Below are 19796 nucleotides of genomic sequence, written 5' to 3' on the forward strand. Positions count from 1 at the left end.
AGCCATAGTCTTGTATTTATTCAATTCTTGATTAAACACATATTTATTGAGGGCTTCCTGTGTAATAGGCAGCATCCAAAACTCTGAGGACACAGCAGAAAGCAAAGGATACGTGGACACTGTCCTTTTGAATTTCACATTATAATGAGGAAAAGTTGGTAATATAATAAGCAAAATAAAGAGAGAGAGAATTAGAAATTGTGGCCAGTTAAGAAGGTGTTAATTTGGGATGCCTGGGTGGCTCAGTGGTTAAGCGTCTGGCTTTCACTCAGGGCACGATCCCACAGACCTGGGATAGAGTTCTGCATAGAGCCTGCTTTCCCTCTGCCTCTCTCTGTGTGTCTCTCATGAATAAAAAATAAATAAATAAATCTGTTTTTTTTTTTTTTTTAATTTTAAAGAAGGTATTAAGTAGAGTACCGAAATAGAAGAAGCCAGCAACCCCAAGGCCTAAACCAGAGACTGGCTTAAGAAAACAGAAATTTATATTTTCCCTGTTCTGGAGGCTAGGAGTCCAGACCAAGGTGCCATCAGGCTTGGTTTCCGGTGAGATCTTGCACCTGGTTGTAGATCGCTGCCTTCTTACTCTTACTTCTCACACAGTCTTTCTCTGCATGCACACGGGGAGAGGGAGAGTCTCTGGTATCTCATTTTCTTCTTACAAGAACATCAGTCCTATCAGATCAGGGCCCATTTTTACAGACTTATCTAACTTTAATTACTTCCTAAAGTCCCTACCTCCAAATACAGTCACATTGGGGGTTACAGATTTGACATATGAATTTGGGGGGAACACAATGCAGTCCACAGCAAGGGTCAAGAGAAGGAGTGGCTTTGCAAAAGTCTGGGAAGGGGTGCTAGTGGCTTGATCTGGGGTGGTAATGGTGGACATGGAATTAAGTGGTGGATTTATGTTTTGGAAGTAGAACCAAGAGAATTACAACAGGTTGAATGTAAAAGAAAAGAAAGAGGAATCAAGTAGGGCTTGTGGATTTGCCTTGAAAAAAGGGATGGATGGTGGTACATTTAATAAGATGTGGAAGTTTCAAAGAGTAACAGATTTGGAGAGATTTTGAAGGAGAGAATAATTTTGACCCTATTAAGATGCATATCGCATAGATTTATGAATCTCTAGTGCTGAGTAGAGACTGGATTAGGAGTATACATCTGAGAGTCATTGGACATCTCTCCCAAATCTAGTCTCAATCCAATGGCCTTTTCAACCTCTCCACTTTTATTTTTAATACATCTCAAATTTAACGAGTCTTAATATGATCTCTTGATTTTTCCTTCTGTATAGTTTGTATTATGTTAAACAGGTTAAAGTGGAACTATATATCTCAGAATCCCCTTCTGTGGCAATCACACCCTAAGGTGACCATGAGTTAGTTAAACCCTTGTATAATTCCTCTCCTCTTGAGTTCAGGCAGGACCTATGACTTACTTTTAAACAATGGAAAATGAGATACCACTCACGTGAATGTAAGAGACACTGTCTCAGCTGACTGACAGCAAAATTCTCCTGTTAGTCTTGGGAAAGCAAGCTGCCACATTATGAGAGGGCTGTGGAGATGCCTGTGGCAGGGGACAGTGGGTGGAGGCCACTGTCCTGCAGGCCAAAGTCAATAAGAAGCTGGCAACCCCAAGGCCTAAAACCACAAGAATATGAATTCTGCCAAAAATCTGAATGAGCTTGGAAGAAAGTATTTCTGTAGTCACGCCTCCAGATGAGAATGTAGCCCAGTGGGCACCTTGACTGCAGCCTTGTGAGATCCTGAACAAAGGACCCAAGTAAGCCCTGTCTAGACTTTGACCCATGGGACTATGATAGAACAAATACATATTCTTTTTAAGCTACTAAGTTTATGGTATTTTTTTTTTCTGTGACAGAACCATCACTTTATGGTTCTGGGTTAAAGTTGGTAAGAGATTTGGAGGATGAAGTAGAGGCAACCATTCATTATTCCTTGAAGTTTGTCAAGGTTAGATGTGGAGATAAAGGGGCACAGAGGTGCAAGTTTCAGTTTGTTCTCATTCTCTTCTGCTCTACACCTGGCTCTTCCTTCTACCTGCTGACTCTCTGACCAACAGTGGCCATGGGTCTATGATTTGGTATTGGCCTCACAGGAATGATAGCTACACGGAGGCACAGCTTCCCATTGACGTCCCCACAAGTTTCTTCCTGACAGTTCCATTTAGGTGGTCGGTCATGCCAGGGTTTCTTGGACTGGTTGGGTGGCAACTCTATTACCCATCCTCTTACTCCTCTCTCTGGATCTTCACTTTTCCAGCTCTTCCCACAGTTATGTGAGTTCTAGCTCCTACAGGAAATCCCCTATCCCCAAATCCATTGTGCTCAGTTTCCTCAACTGAAATGTATCTGATGTACCCTCCAAAGCTGCTTCACCTAGAGTCCTCCTTTTATTCCTAGACAATGACAACTCCATCCTTCCAATGTTTTAGGCCAGAAACTTTAGATTCATCCTCTCTTCGCCTCATATCTACATCTAGTCATTAGGAAATAATTTTGAATTTATTTAACTTCAAGATACACCCAGGATCCTGTCAGTTCTCATCACATTTACTATAACCATCCTGCTCCAAGACATTCTCTTCCACTTCCATCACTGCATAGTCAACTTAACTGGTATCCCTACTTTTAACCTTAACCATCACCCCCATCCACACAGCAATCAGAGTGACATCTTGAAACATGTCAGACCATTGGATTCCTTTGCTCAAAATCTTGTAGTAGCTGTTATGTCATTCAAAGTAGAGACCTGTTCTTGCCCCCCTCTAATTTCCCCTCTGACATCTCCTACCTTCCTCTCCACATGCAAGCTGCACTGCAGCCACATTGGTCTTGTTGTTGTTCCTCAAACATATCAAACAGTCTCCTGCCTTGAGGGTCCTGTACTGGCTGTTTCCTCTGCCTGCAACCCACTCTACCCACAAGTTCGCTTGGGTAACCTCAGCTCATCTTCTCATTGAGACACTCCTTTTTTTTTTTTTTTTTTTTTATTTATGATAGTCACAGAGAGAGAGAGAGAGAGGCAGAGACACAGGCAGAGGGAGAAGCAGGCTCCATGCACCGGGAGCCCGATGTGGGATTCGATCCCGGGTCTCCAGGATCGCGCCCTGGGCCAAAGGCAGGCACCAAACCGCTGCGCCACCCAGGGATCCCTCATTGAGACACTCCTAATTAAAACTGTAACCTGGTACTTTCCTCCCCTACTCCTCCTATTTTGGAACCTCCTTTCTTGCTTTCTATTTTCTTTTTTCCAAAGCACTCATCATTCATTTCCACCATATCTTATAATCCATTAATTTATTATGATTATTATTTATTCTTTCTCTCTTTTTACTAGAATGTAAATTGCACAGGGGCAGAGACCTGTATCCCATCCCAAGTGTCTCTAATTGTGCTTCATAGAGAGTAAGTGTTCAAAAATATTTGTGCTATCAATGAATATGGACAGGATTTAAAATGGAGGGATGGGGTGAAGAAGAGAGTGCAGAATTAGTCTCAGAGGAGTCTGAGAAGAGAGTTAGGGAGAGTCTAGGAAGAGAGCATTGGTAGAGGAGAGGGCCCAGCCACAAAGTCAGTGACAGAGGCAGAGTGAGAAAGAGAAGCACAAGGAGAAGAGGATGAGTCAATAACGAAAACCAAGAAGAGACCAGGGAGTAGGAAGAAAACCAGGAGAGTGCGATCTCACAGACACCGAAAGAAGACAATATTTTGTAAAAGGAGGTGTGGTCATCAGTGCCAAATGATGCTGGATTTTTTTTTTTATGGTATTGAAATGTCACAGAAGATGTACACAGAAAGGTCTTTGGATTTGGTACTAAGTGGTTTTGAAATAAGCCTTTGAGTGGAATATAGAGACAGAACTCTGGTTGGAGAGGAAGACAGAACCAGATGATTGGAAGGAGGAGCCGGGACTATTAACATAACTCTTTTGAGAAGTTGGCTGTAAAAGAGAACAAGGAAAGGGGTTGGTAGCTGGGGGGGCCTTGGGCTTGTGCAGTCACATTTTTATTTTGTTAAATAGAACATGTTTGCATTTTGTTAAGAATTGTTCAATAATATTGAAGAGATTGTTAATTTAGAATTAAATATCAGGACTTTCTTCTTGCTTTGCATGTAGAAACCAGGTTAGCCAAAGTTTCGTGTATGGCAAATGGTTATGGATGTGCTCTGCCAGTTAATTTAGAGTTGGCTCTAACATCTACAGCAAAGCCACATTTCATACTAAGAGCTGCCATCGTTGTTTGCTTAGCTCTTTTTGTAGATAAATTTGAAACAATAAATGTCATCAAAAAATGAAGTGGTAGATAAACTACAAGATCCATTATCTATTAGGAACAACGTAATTTTTTATGTTTTAATTAAGTTATTACTTTTGATAAATTGTATCTTCATGTGAAGAGTATACAATGAAAAGTAATCTACCCAGTGGTAAAAAAAAAAAAAAAAAAAAAAAAAGTTATCAGTTTACCATTTTTTTTGTCTTCCTAAAATAGGATAATTATTTTTGAACAGAGTTTTTGCTTTTATGTGTCAGACCTGGTATAAAGTATTTCACTTCATTATCTCACTTCATCTTCACAAAAAGGTATGAGGTTGATAATATGACACATAAGGAAACTGAGGCTTAGAGGAGTTAAGTGACTTGCCCAGGGCCACACTGCCAGTAAATGGCATGGTTACAATTTTATGCCTGTACTATATTGAGTTCAAATGTTCTTGTCAACTGCAATAATGGTCCTAACATTTGAGTTCCAGAACCCATATTTCTTAAAAACAATAGAAGATCCCCCAAAGTTTTTGTTTCTGTGTTTTATATCCACAAATATATGCTATATTAAAAATAAAAGCTGAAGAAATTCTAAAAAAAAAGAAAAAGAGCAAAAAGAATACAGAAGCATATATTCTATTAGCCAGCGGTGTGATAACATCCTCACACATTATGTAGCCTCTGGGAAACTCTTCTGTACACGGTGAAAGAATGGGTGTGAGAAAGACACAATGTCTTAATATTAACACGAAAATATTTTTGACCTGGAAGACCCCTTGAAAAAGTTTCTGGGACTCTAAGGGGTTCACAGACTACTCTGAGTGCTACTTAATTACATTATACCTCACTTTAATTGGCAGCCCCGATGAAAGATTAATCAAAGATTTGTTTGAACTTTTGTGCAATGAAGAAAGGAGTCTTGTATTTCCAACTTTTGATAATACACTCACAATACTTGTGATTAAATATGAAATATCCATGTATACATAAGTCTTATTAGTAAAACTTTTAATTAGAGTTAAAGAGTCAAAGTATTATGAAACTCTACTACCTCACTTTGTAGTTGAACCTAAAGTCCCAGATGGCTTAAATCACCTGTGTAAGATCCTATGACACATCAATACTAGCTTTGCAATTGAGTCTGACATTCTCAACTCATGTATGTACACTTTTTTCAATTAAAATTAAAATTATTTGTTTGAAACAAGGAGTCCCAAATTTCTTTGTCATAAATACTGCTACTTGTGAAAGAGAATGGGTTTGAATTTACTCAGAGATTGACCTCTTTTCTTAATAGATCTTCTGTATTACACTTGCATGTTCATGTGTTTGTCCTCTCACTACAAAGTGAACTTTTAGATTAGGACTATTTCTTAGCCTCATATTATCTCAGTTTCCTCAAATGGAAAAAAGGAATAATAGTACTTACCATTTTGAGTTTGTAAACTTTAGTGAGTTTAGCCTTGAAACAGTGTCTGTCATGTAATAGGCATTTAATAGATACTAGATTTTATTATTATAATCCTAAGCATCTAAGGGATACTTCTACACCTAAGATATTCAATAAACGTTCTGGAAGATATGCATGAATAAATGGATGAGTCTAAAGCAATGAATAACTCCTACAGCATTTTTACTGCATGGCACCCTGGCTTGTATGGAGAATATATGAGGGATGATATTTTGAAAAAAGGCATAGCATCTCATGAAAGTAAGCACATCTTTTAAGTTAAATTTATAAACATTATCCTTCTAAGTATTTTTTAATGAAGACCTAGGAGGTATTGGATAAAAATGTACATTAAATGATTGAATAAATGTAAATTCTTCTGTGTTACTGACTTTAATTATTTGGTCTTTAAGCATTTATTTACATACACACACACACACACACACACACACACTAAACCACATAATAATTAATATGATTTTTCACTTTTATCTATAGGGAGTACAATATGATACAGTTTTTGTGTTTTTTACATAACCTGAAATTGAGGGTGAGCTGAAAAAGATAATACCTTTTGCCAGTGAAGAATAAATAATACCATTAGGTGGAATAGGAAATTTGCAGAGGGAAGTTGGTGCTATGGAACACAAAATGACATTTTTTCCAGAGAGTCTGGGGTATTAGGATGGCAGAGACTCACTCAGTCCCCATGGATCAGGTTATCCTTAGAAATAGGAAAATATGAACAATTTCGATAAATGTAAAAATGTACATAAAATGGGCAATTCTAGAAAAATAAAAAGAGTAAACAAATGCACTCAATAAAAGATCATTCCAGCTTTATAATGAAATGAAACAAAGTCCTGAATCAGCCCCCTACTCCAAAAATGCCCGGGACCAGAGAGTTTTACCAGTGAAGTTTTTTGCTATTGCTTTTAATTAAATCTGAGGGTAACAGATAATTGACATTATGTACAAAGTGTTTAACCAAAATTGGTTAAATGGACCAGATATCAAACTCAATATATGAAATTAGGATGCTAACAAAAGTGGACAATAGCATAACAAGAAAAATATGTAATATATCGAAATCGCTTGCGATTAGATGAAAAAGTCATAATATTAGCATATAGTGTCCAACAGTATACTTAAAAGATATAGTATGATTATATAGGAGTTAGCCCTTAAAAACTGATTTACATATTATTACTTTAATTAGAATTTTAAAAATTCAGCATCATGGAGCCCCTGTGGAAGACAGTAGGGAGGTTCCTCAGAAATTGAAAATAGAACTACCTTGTGATCCAGTAATCGCACTACTGGGTATTCACCCAAAGAATACCAAAAAAAAAAAAAAAAAAAACCACCCCAAAACAAAACCAAAACCAAACCAAAACAAAACAAAACAAAAAAACCAAAACCCAACTAATTTGAAAGCATATATGCAGCATTATTTACAATAGTCAAGTTATGGAAGCAGCCCAAATGTTCATCAATAGATGAATGGATAAAGAAGATGTGGTATGTATATATACAATGGAATATTATTCACTCATAAAAATGAAGTCTTGCATTTGCAACAACATGGATGGATCTAGAGAATATAATGCTAAGTGAAATAAGTTAATCAGAGAAAGACAAATACCATATGATTTCATTCATGTGGAATTTAAGAAACAAAACAAATGAACAAAGGAAAAAAAAAAGAGACTCTTACCTATACAGAACAAACAGATGATTACCAGAAGAAAGGTGGGTGAAAGGATGGGTGAAATAGGTGAAGGGGATTAGGAGTACACTTACCATGATGAACACTGAGTAATATATAGGAATTAAAATAAAAAACTATTTAAAAAATAATATGCCCTCTATTCATTACTGTACAAGTAATCTTAGGCAATGCCAGACCACAGAGAAGAGAAATGCAGTAGAGATTATTAGTGCTTATCAAAAATCCATTTACTTTTTTATGTTCCTCAGCCTCCCTACACACATAAATGTATAAATATAAATAAATAAATAATAAATAAATAAATAAAATGACTAATGCACATGGAAAGAAGGGATATTAACCACTTTCAGTCCTGGACCTCAAAAACATCTCACAGAGCTCTCCATTATGCTCTTCCCTATCATGGTCTGTCATTAATATAAGATGGAGAAGGGCACCCAGATCCACTATTGCTTTCCCCACATTTATTGTGTTAAGCACTGATATTTGGAGTTGTATTTGTTACCACAGCATTTCCCATCTTATCCTGACTAATGCAAAGCATATACGCTTGAAAGCATGAGAAGTATGGATGCTGACTACTTAAAAAGTCCAAAGCATCTAAAAATAAATTAGGATCAAATCCAGAAGTCAACCGTATTTTCCAATAAGAGCTATGACACCCAGATTTTAAAACTTTCAATCTGTAGTTATAGAAAAGGTGGGACACGATGTAATCTATATTCTTGCCAAGAGTACTTAGTTACAGGGAACAGAAACTCTTTTTGACTGGTTTAAGGAGAAAGTGAAAGAACAGAATCCAAGCATATGAAATACAGCTTTGTCTCTTTGAAACTGAAAATGGAAATACCATATGATCTAATGATTCCATTACAGGGTCTTCACACCCCCCCAAAAAATGAAAACACTAATTTGAAAAGATATATGCACCCCTATGTTACTGCAGCAGTATTTACAATAGCCAAGATACGGAAGCAATCCAAGTGTCCATTGATAAATGGATAAAGATGTGGTATGCATATATACAATAGAATACTATGCAGTCATAAAAGAGGATGAGATCATGTCTTTTGTAACAATATGGATAGACATAGAGGGCATTATGCTAAGTGAAATAAGTCAGACTGAGAAAGAAAAATGCCATATAATTTCACTCATAGGTAGAATCTGAAAAACAAAACAAATGAATAAACAAACAAAAAGCGGAATCAGATCTGTAAACATAGACGACAAAATGATGGTTGCTGGGGGTTGGGAAGGTGGGGAAAATGGGTGAACAGGAGTGGGAGATACAGGCTTTCAGTTATGGAATGAATAAGTTATGAGAATTAAAAGATACAGCATAGGGAATATAGCCCATGCTATTTTAATAGCATTGTATGGGGATGGATGGTAGCGACACGTGTGGTGAGCATAGTATAATGCATAGAGATGTTGAATCACCATGTTGTACACCTGAAACTAATATAACATTGTGAATCAACTGTACTCAAAATAAATAAATAAATAAATAAATAAATTGGAAAACTGTCAACTTGGAATTTCTCTTTCTGGGGCTGCATGATTTTTTCATCTCTTTCTCTTGCTTTTCTTCTTGTTGCCCAACATGGGAAACAATTCCCAGTCTAAATAACTTTACAGCTTCAGAGTACTCTTGGCCATCTGACCACCATCTCTGTGTGTCTTCAGAGAGAGGATCTGAGGGATTGTTAGTTGGCGGATGGTTTTGCTGGTCTTGGGTCAGCTGTTGCCGAGGAGGGGAAGGGTCAGATAAGTAGAGATCTCTGACCCTAGGTCTCCTTTTTCAGTATTGATTGTAAGTGCTGACAGACCTTGGTGAGAGGATGTATGGTCACCCTAAAAGAAACACTCCCAATGAAGGTCATACCTTTGACCTTCATCATTAGTAGATGGCAACATGGCTAAGGATTGCAATGACTGTCTCTGGAAAGACCCTTCTTCTTGGCAAGGCTGATTAGTGATCTGATGAACATCTTATCTCCGAGATTTGAAGTACTCCTGAAGCCTATACATCAAAAGAATGCTGCAGAATCAGGTAATTTATTGTTTAAATCTGAGTGTCAGTGACCTTTCAAAGTCCTATGAACTGCTCCCTCCATTTTCTGCAACGCCATTGCTGCTCTTACATGAATGCTCATGTCCTGATTTGTTTTTTGCTTGTTTGTTTTTCTATCCCTCTTCACATAGCTTCAAGGAGAGGAAATCATGGTATACCCTCAGGTGGAAAGACTTAATTTTTGCCTCCCAAATTCTGAATGTCTTCCCACCTTACTTACTGCTCTCTAGATTCTATGTCATTGCCATAGTCAAGTGGAAGAAGTGCCAACACTTCTAATTTGAAAGTTAGAGGGATGCCATAGTTTGAATCTGGTCAGGAAGCACTCGTGATTGGCACTGCTGGTCCTCATCAGCACCAACTCCCGCAGCTTGCTTCTCTAGGCTCACCCTCTGCCACCTCATGCTCCGTCCCTGTTTATTTATGGCCTGTGCTCCAGCCTGGTGACTCAGAGGGCCCCGTTATTGCACTCTGTCAAGGCCTTGCTTTAGCTCACGATTTTTCCTCTGTTAAGATTGTGCCTCCATTACTGGCAACTCTCAACCCTCTTAAGAAGAAATTTGACGTCATCTTCATTTGGAAGAGTTTCTTGATGGTCCAGGCAGTTACTTGCTCCTCCTTTCTGCTCTTATATTGTTCATGGCATTTTTACCTTGCATTGCAGTGATTTCATTTACCTGTCTTCTCTCCCCACTAGATCTTGATCTTAGAGGTCAGGGGCTGAGGATACCAAAGGTGTTTGACACCTTCTGGGTGCTCAAGAGATTTTCATCAAATGAATACATGATCTTTTATTTAAGTTGATTTTGTTTTTTATAACTATTAATTTAATATTTTATCAAAACATTTTATTAGCAACAGGCTAGCTGTTTAAAAGACCATTATGGAATAGACCTCATTTCTTTGAATCCAGGATTCCATTTATTTCAAGACACAGTTATTTTCTGTATTTCTAAGAAGAAACAAAGTGCTTTCAATTGAATGAAGATACAATGATACAGTGCTTTCTTTATCACTTAGAATTTTTATTTTATGTTTGGGGAAAGGCATCTTTAGACTTGTATGGGCATAGGTTTTTTTTTTTTTTAATTGTATATTAAGCTGCTGCTTCTGTACCTTTCTACGTCTACAATAACTTTAATGCAAAATCATAGTGTAATCTTTCTGAAAACATTTTAAGTGGCAATTAAACTCAACGTGTGTAGTACCAACCGGGTACATAACTCAACTGAAGTGACGAGGCTGTGAACAGCATCGATCAAGTTTGTGCAGGCACAGGAAATGATAAATATGTAACAACTGCCACCTACAGCAGTTGTAAAATTGTTAGAGGCACATGATTTTAGAGATGGAGAAATGTGAAAAAACGTTCATCATAAAAATCAGTGAGATTCCTGTTCTCTGTTTTCTGGGTATCCCTTCTGAATAGAAAAGGACATGCTATGATAAAACAAACAAACAAACAAAAAACCAGTACATAACTTCTAGTCCATTGACTTTAGCAAAGGGACTTGCTTTTGGTGACAACAATGGTACCAGAAAGCTAAAGTTGTCCTGGTTAAAAGGCTGCTGAAATACACTGCCATCAGACTATGGTAGGACTGGCAGTGGCCTAACACAAAAACCAGACCCAAGAACTCATGAATGATGTCATAAGGATGATTACAAGTGGAAAACATTGGAGCACACATAACTGTTCTGAGAGACACATCTGGCCACTATGTCCAGTGGGTAGTGCTGCTACTTCCAGTTATTCTTGGCCTATGTTCTTTATGCTTTTCATTCTTTCCCCAAAGAGTTTCTCAAAGGGTTACCACAGTGAGTGCTTAGTATATGGAAAGCACTTTCCAAGTGCTTTTTGTATTTTAAGGTGTTCAATCCTTAAACTAACCCCATGAAACAGTCACTACTCTCATTTTTCAGATGAGGAGACAGATGCATGCAAAGACGGGTGAAGCAAATTGTCCACAGGAGTAACTGTCATCAATTATAAGAGGGAAAAGCCAGCATTTGAATGGAGGCATTCCAACTGTACAGTTTGTACCTAAAGTTGGACATGTGCTGGGTATTGCATCAAATTCTCCTTACAACCACCCCCACCAGTACCACCAGACTTTGGAAGGTGGAAACCAACCTATACCATATCTTGATGTAGATGTTTTCTCACTTCTTTTTTCCCAGGGAACCAAGGAAGGCTTCCTCTGCTTTTTGACCTAAGCCTGTTTGTGTAAATTCTGCTCCCTGTTGAGTCAGGCTGAAGGGTCATCTGAAGGGAAATAGAGGCTGCTTCTCAAATGTGCACTTTTTCTTTTTTTTCTTTTCTTTTTTTGCCTATAAGTCAGGAAAAGCAGACTTAATGAGCCAAAAATGATAACACTTGAGGCTAAGAGAAAAGATATTGTAAAGATAGAACACTGAGCAACTTTCACAATTTACTTGTACAAGGCTCCAAAGGGGTTAACTGGTTATCAGCAATCAGAACTCAGGTGATTTAGACAGGTACTGGTGGCACACTTAAGCAGCTGTGGCATGATATTGAGCTGTTGCTTTGAAAACAATATAATAGGATTTAAATTTTCTTCTTTTCTTTGGATTTTTCAGTTAATATTGGAATTAAATTAAAGCATTAAGTCAACCAGCTTAGTGTAAAGCAAATTATGTCAGGTTCACCATTGAGGGCTTCGTTATGGAATATCTATTGACTCAAGCTTATTAACTTGTAAATCCTCTAGTTTTAGATTATGATCTATTGATTATCTGCTTTCATTTGAGTTTTAAATGAATAAACAAAAAGAAATGATCATGGTTTAGTCATTACACCTTAAGAGAAAATGTACTTAAGCCAAGAATACTTAATTAAAAATAAAAACAACTTTTATTTTTGCTGAGAACTAGGAGTTGTGGTTTTTATTTCCAGTTAGGCAAATCAAACATTAATTTTAATTTTGCGTAATTGTTTTTAGTAGACAATTTGGACAAAACAGGAAAAAAGTTTATCACTGAGGATAGAAAGTGTTGAGAATCTAAATGCTTTAAACAGTCAACTTACATTCAGAAGCACTGAATTCAAGTTTTGGCTCTGTCACTCACACTAGGAAGCCCTTAGGCAAGTCATTTACTGTTTCTGAGTGCTGGTGTCTAAAAATATCTTTCTCATGGACTTTTGTGAGGATTAAACCAAGTGATCTTTCTGAAAGGGCCTGGTACATAGTACTCAAGAAAAGTGCTCTGAATCGAATCCTTGCTAATATAAGCAGCTAAGGAAATATGGGCTTCTGTTGATTTCAAAGGGTAATTGTTTAAATTCGATTTTATGCTTTGTTTAAAGCTCTCATCAAAGAAAAGTGCTGAAATTGGTTTACAGGTCTGAAGGTCAAATCTGCAGTCAAATATTCATTTAGCATCTACTTTTATCTAGCGTGGTGCTAGGCACGAAAGGCAGTGGAAAAGAAGTGGAAGACAGGCAAATCCTGGATTTCAGGAATTGCAACTCATTAGGAATGGGAGACTCACACTCATGAAGCCACATAGAAAAACACATGGAAATAAGCACTAAAGATATATATACATAGGAAGTCATTAGGGGCTTAAGCATTCACAAAGGACTCTACAGAAAGGATGCACTTTAAGTAACGATATAGGAAGTGTGCTGGATATAGAAAGTAGCACTGTATCAGTCAATGCAAGATTTAGGCAATTAAAAAATATATATTTGTAGATTTTATTTATTTATTTATTCATGAGAGACACAGAGAGAGGCAGGCACATAGGCAAAGGGAGAAGCAGGCTTCCTATAGGGAGGGAGCCTGATGTGGCACTCGATCCCAGGACCTGGGGATCACGACCTGAGCCAAAGGCAGATGTTCAATCCCTGAGCCACCCAGGTGCCCCAAAACATGTTTAAAACTCATTTTAAAAATCATACAGTCAAAAGGAATTTACACTTAGCAGTGTGGCCTTCTAATCTGCTGCAGAAATCCCAGAAGACAGTGGGTAAAAAGGCAGGGAGGGGAGGCATCTTTTCAACATTATAAGAACGAAAGACCATGTTGCAGAAGTTTCATTTACTGTAACCAAGACTGGAATCTGCTGATTTAGAGATATAGAAGAGAAATGATTCCATAATAATTTCATAGAAATTGTTGCCTTGCAATTGGACTACCTTGTGCAACTAGACAAGGAAGCAAAAAAAAAAAAAAGATCATTTACTGGTGGCTGACACAATTGATGAGAAAAACTAGGGATGCTGTTACATAATGAAGCTTTAAGGGAAGCTCATGCATGAGCAGCCTAGAAATGTTTCCCCACCCTCTCCCTTTTGTGGATCACCTTGCCAGGTTAATCAAAGAGTACTGCAAGCTGATGAACTTTTGAACTAGAACTCAGATCCTTAGAAAGGAGTTTGGTTGATCTCATCAACCAAATCGTCCCTATTATTTAGAGAGATAATAAAGGAAAGGCATAAAAATTACTACTGGTCTCTTGACTTATTGTATAGAAATAAATTCTATAAATGATATGGTTTTTGTTTCTTGTTGTGTCATGCATATAAATATTTATTTATTCTCTTCTTTTAGCCCACTCTTGTGTATCTGACATGTTGGAGTGGTTACATTTAGCTTTGGGGCTATAAATGATCAAAAAACTGGACTACAAAATAACTAGAGAAAGATTGGAGACCATTACCAAGAGCACCTGGGCTTGAAGCTGGCTTTTATAATTGGAAGAGACTTACCAGGTTTGCCTGGAGTGTGGGGACATTTTGAAAGAATGTACAAGAAGAAATAAAATTTATTAGAAAGCCAAGGGATGGACTGGCATTCAGGGAAGACTTCATTACCAGTGTGTGAATGATATAAACCCAATGAACAGTTTTGGAAACTAGGAAAATATATTACACATCTGATGGTTGAGATTTAAATTCCTAAGCAACAAGCATTGATCTGCCCAAGATGTATCAGCAGCTGAACATGATCTTTCAGAATCCTGGGCTGAAGGTCAATACATATGCTAATGGGTCCTGGGAATTAACTGGACTCCCAGACCCTTGAAGTCCAGAATCTGATTATATCCTTGTTCCTGAACTAAAATTCTTCTCCCAGTTAACTGCATGGTTTTCTCCTTCCTCCTAATCTCTGTCCCAGTGTTACCCTCTTGTGAAGCCATCCCTTGCTTCCCTACATTAAATATCACCCTCCCTGTCCCAAAAGCCTAATGCCTTCCCCACTCCCACAACTGTCCCATTGAACCAACACAACACCTCTGATCACTCATCTATGATTTTTTTCTATTGCCCTTATCATATGTTTATATATCAAGCATATATATACATATTTAATATATATTATACAAATATAAAATATATACCTATAAAGTATATGTATGTGTTTTATAAGCATATAAGTATATACGTTTATAAGTATATATGTATGTGAATTTATCTTGTTTTTGGTCTTTCTCCACTAGAATAAAAGCTTCAAGAAGGAAGGAATTTGGTCTGGTGTATTCACTGCTATATACCCAGTCGGCACATATTAAGTGCATGTTGACTTGGTAAGTAAATGAATGAATGAAGTTCTGGATCAGTTGCTAGAAAGGGAAGAAGGGGGTAGGGGTTTAAAACATGGAGGAACTGGAAATAATTATCTCATTTACTTATTTGCTTTTAGCACATAGTGGTAAATTATAGTTTATGGATCCATGCTAAGTGGCTTATGTATTATATTATCTGGTTTTAACTATACTATCTTTGCAAACATGGGTGACATTCAAGATTCCTGAAAGAATGAAAAAACATGGTTCAAATATCATACTAATAATTCATACATAAATGCAGAGCAAGTAATGGCTAATTTGATACTTACTACTTTTGGTGCGAGCTCATAACTAGCCACAGTATGAGGTATAAACACTCATAATCCAGTCATATTTGGCCAAAATTTGACAAAGACATTTGAAATCATGAAGGAGACCACTGGAAAATGGATTGATATCTAGTATCATTAATGACTTCAATAAGTGCATGTTGTGCATTGAGGTACTAGCTAATGATACTGGTAGCTCATGATTAACCAAATATCCTATTGATAATTTTATCCATATCTACACCTTTAAAAATTTCTATTTTCATAGTGTAAGTAACCTTTGTTCACTAGCGCATACTTTATAATCTACAAATAAGTAATGGGGATGTGTGTTACAAAAGTTATTATTTATAGGAGTGGAATTTCTGAAAAGTTTGGAGACACCTGGTTTATGTTAACATTCTTCCCGCAGCAAAGCCGTTATTAAGATGGAAAACAGCAAAATCATTTTCCTCTCTGAAAAAATAAAATGGAATCCGATCACTAGCTTATCACGAAGAAATTCTAAAATAAGGACAAGTAACTCACTTATGTTGCTGCCTTGTAATGGACAAAATCCAGGAGTACTTTTTGGAAGATAAATGCTTAAAGATAATTTGTTAAAAAAAAATCTCATCCCCTTGACTAATTTCCCAGTGGGAAGTGCTGACTATTATTGATAAAAATGATACCGATGGTCACTGCCCAGATGGCACTTTGAAGAATATAGTTGGAGACAAAAACCCTATAAAATGTGCATGTCACAAAATCCTACTAAACCTCTATTACGCACTTGGGCTATTATAGCCAATTACACTGTTACATTTATTTTATTAGTTCTTTTGACGATTTCTCAGTTTGAATAATTTGATTTAAATTCTCTGTTAAACCTAAAGACTAGAATGAAGAAGAACAAGGCAAACATAAGCGGTTCGGCAAGGTATAAAATATTTACACCGCTTCTCACTCCCGTATTACTTACAAGATTGCAAGTAATCAGTTACTCTGCAAAAGGTAGTATGCTGGGAGGGAAGCGGGAAGCCAGGGGGACACAGGGCAGTCCCCATCCCAGGGAAGTGATGTTCAGTTATCATGGTGACTGTCATCTTAACAATCGCGCAAGTGCATCATTCCCTGCGGGTGACTAGAAACAGATGAAGAGGAGCTGAAAAATGGGAGAATTTTCCTTGTCTCATGTCTCTCTGATAACTAGTCAGACTACAGAGCATGAAAGATGAGGGCTACCCAATTCAAACCAGAGCACGTAGTTACCATCTGGGCATTTTAAAAGTAGGACACATGAAATGCTCAGATGTATCCCCCAACAGGGTGCAATAATACAGCAGTAAAAAGAAAACTGCAGTGAACTATGGCCACTTCCACACTTGCAATCATTCTAGTACAGGAAGAGGCAAGGATTTTCCAAAAACCTTTGCTCAGGTTCATCCTAACCGCTCCCACGTTTGGTGCACAGAGGGCTTGCACGTTTTAGCAGTCCGACGTGGAAATACACGCACCCAGCAGGGGGCACTCTCCTGGTGGAAAGAAAGGGGCTGGACCCCCTCCTGGATAGAGCCCTGGGCTTGAGGGCTCCAAATGGAAAATATTCAGTAGGCCACACATACACTAAAATAGTCATTTCCTTTCAGAAGCACTCACTGCTGAAACAAATATTGACTTTTAAAATGATATATTTGGCTTTCAAAGGTACCCAGTTGAGTAATTTCTTTCAGATCCTGCCAAATGCAGATCCTTAATTTTCTGAACAAAAATTACTAAGTTCTTCAAGAGTTAGGAAGCAAGGAGCCTCAATGCTACATGCTTTTAGATCTTTGAAGGTGAGACTTCAGAATTTCTTATTTCTGGAAGCCTCAACCGGCTTCTATAGAGCCTCCAGGCATGCAATCTAGTAACACTGCTACATGGTCTAAGTTACTGCTCAGTTAAAAAACCCTCAAACCCTCACTGCCTTCTAGCTTCTGCTATACATTTTGCAAGGAGAGAGAACATTATTGATAGGAACAAATGCCAGACATACAGAAACATATCATCTTGGCCACAAAATGAAAATGCGTAAGTTGGTATGTTTAAAACCTATATTTTAATGGAATTTTAATTATGTTGATCGATCAGTTCATAATCCCTGCCTAACTTCTTTCATATTTGCAAAAATGAATATTTACAAGATCAAGTAAATTCACAGGTTTCTCATTTGGTTGGGTTGCGGCTTGATGAGTAGAGAGGCTACAAAATGGCATCGCTTGTAAAACAAGGCATCAAAATATCCTAATGAAACTAATAATCGCTGGGAGTAATTTAAGACTGCATTTCTGCCTTAGGAAGGAAAGAAACTAAGGAAATACCAATGAGACAATTCACAAGAATACATTTTAGGAAGAAAATTTAGCAAAGTGAATATTTAAAATTTAAATTTCCATTTAAATTACCTTGCTTCCAGATGAAAATTCCGGATACATTTAAGAGGGAAATTCCTCCAGATTTTCTTCTGGAATTTCCCCAGATATTTCTTTTTCTCATCTCTTCATGCATCATTTTTTATTCTACTACTTGTTAAGAATTCTTATTAGCCAATCTAACCATTCAATTTATCCTGCCTATTTTGTAATGAATAAATAGCACATACTGTTAATTGGCCACCTGGGGCTCAAGGAGGGGAAATATGGAGTTGATGTCTGAACACTGTAATGTGCTGACAACATATTGACCACACTCTACTTCACAAGATTTAAAATCAGGCTTCCTTGCCCTATTCGCCCCTCCCTACCCTTGCTTCATTTCTTGACCGTCTGTGAGACTAATATAATTTTTTTAAAGTGATTTATTTCTAACAGATGTGATCATCCAGCCGCAGGGACTGGGATGCACACTGTCCCTAACAACTTTAATTTCTGGATATAATAAGCATATATTCCACTAATAAATAATTATCGTTCTGTTAAGGAAAAAAAAAAAAAGATGCCAAGGCATGAGGTACAATGACCAGGTCCTTCTGGGCAAAGAGGACAAGTAGATGGGCTCTCCAGGGCTTGACTATGCTCAACCTAAATGTGCTAATTATTGTATTTCTAGAGTGTGGTAGGTCACAAAGGAAGAAAATTAGTCATGGTTTAATGTGCACAGCAATGGTGGGGAAGCTAATTTTAGGTCTACATTAGGTTTCTTTGTAAATCAGAAATTGCACCAGGTGACATAAGGAAAGATGGCAGCGTGGGTCCTGGTATAGAGCCTGCCTATGAGACAATTGCAGAAGAGAGATCCACTCTACCTTCCCTCCTGCTCCTTAAGGGACTCTTGGGGCATCTCAAGGGCAGGTGTTGGAGGGGTGCCCTAACGGTCAGTGCTGTTTCTGAATGCTGATGACATGGCCCCGGACAGTGCCACAGAGCCAGTGATGACATCACAAACTTACCTGATGAGGTTGGAGCTGGAAGCCAGCACTGTCTGTGGTCATGTGGGGCATCATCACCTGAACACAGGACTTTAGGTAATATTTTAAACGAGTATAGTTTCCCAAGCTGAGCTTTGGAGAAGTCTCCTCTAATTTTTCCAACCAAGACTCTGCCTTTTCTTCCCCCACTATGACACCTGGACTCTTGGCTCAGTTGCCATGAGACCATACTCGGTTGCTAAAATGATTTTCTAGGTAGCACATGGTTCTGGGAAAGCCTTGTTAGAGAATGAAGGGTAAATGAAAGAAGGAGAAAATATTTTTTTCTTAAAAAAATAGTTCTGTCTCTTCAGACAGGATCCTATCAACACTAGTAGCACGAGACATCTTTACAGACTGCTTTTCTCTCCATCCACCAATTTCAGATCATAATAGTCCTTGTTTACTGAGTTATTTACTCTGTTCCTGTGCTCTGTGGGGTGCTGTGTCTGAGGGAGGCGTGGCTAGGCTTAGTCTCCCCCAGGACACGGTGGGATGGTACCAAGCCATCTCCAGTCCATGCTCCTGACCACCTCATTTGACAGCTTTGCTAAGCATCTGATGAGATTATTTTGAATGAAGCTGCTTTAATGTCAGCCCAATAAATGGAGATGGATTAGAAGAGTGTCCTCTTCTCTGCCTCTGAACACAGAGACTCACTATCAGATGTTTAAAGCCAGGCTTCTGTTTCCCTGAGAAAATGTCTGGTCCACTTCATTCTATTTAAATTCTACCCACTATTTAAGGCACAGACCTCTCCCAAGTCATCCCTGAAACTTTCCAACCACATGATACTTGAATCTTTCATAAGTTGTGTACTATATTAATATTATAGGCAATTAGTCATATCATGCTATGTGGTATCTCTTATGGTATTCAACTATCTTTCGTGGCTCTCATTGATATTAGTTTTTTTTTTTTTTAAGATTTTATGTATGTATGAGAGAC

At 37.8% G+C, this 19796-nt stretch overlaps 1 protein-coding gene across 1 annotated transcript in view; it reads right to left on the reverse strand.

Moving 5' to 3' along the window:
- Positions 1 to 19796, reverse strand: part of USH2A (usherin) — a 686658-nt gene that overhangs the window by 61695 nt on the left and 605167 nt on the right.

The sequence above is a fragment of the Canis lupus genome, chromosome 38 (genome assembly GCF_003254725.2).
Source record: "Canis lupus dingo isolate Sandy chromosome 38, ASM325472v2, whole genome shotgun sequence".
NCBI classification, from domain to species: Eukaryota; Metazoa; Chordata; class Mammalia; order Carnivora; family Canidae; genus Canis; species Canis lupus.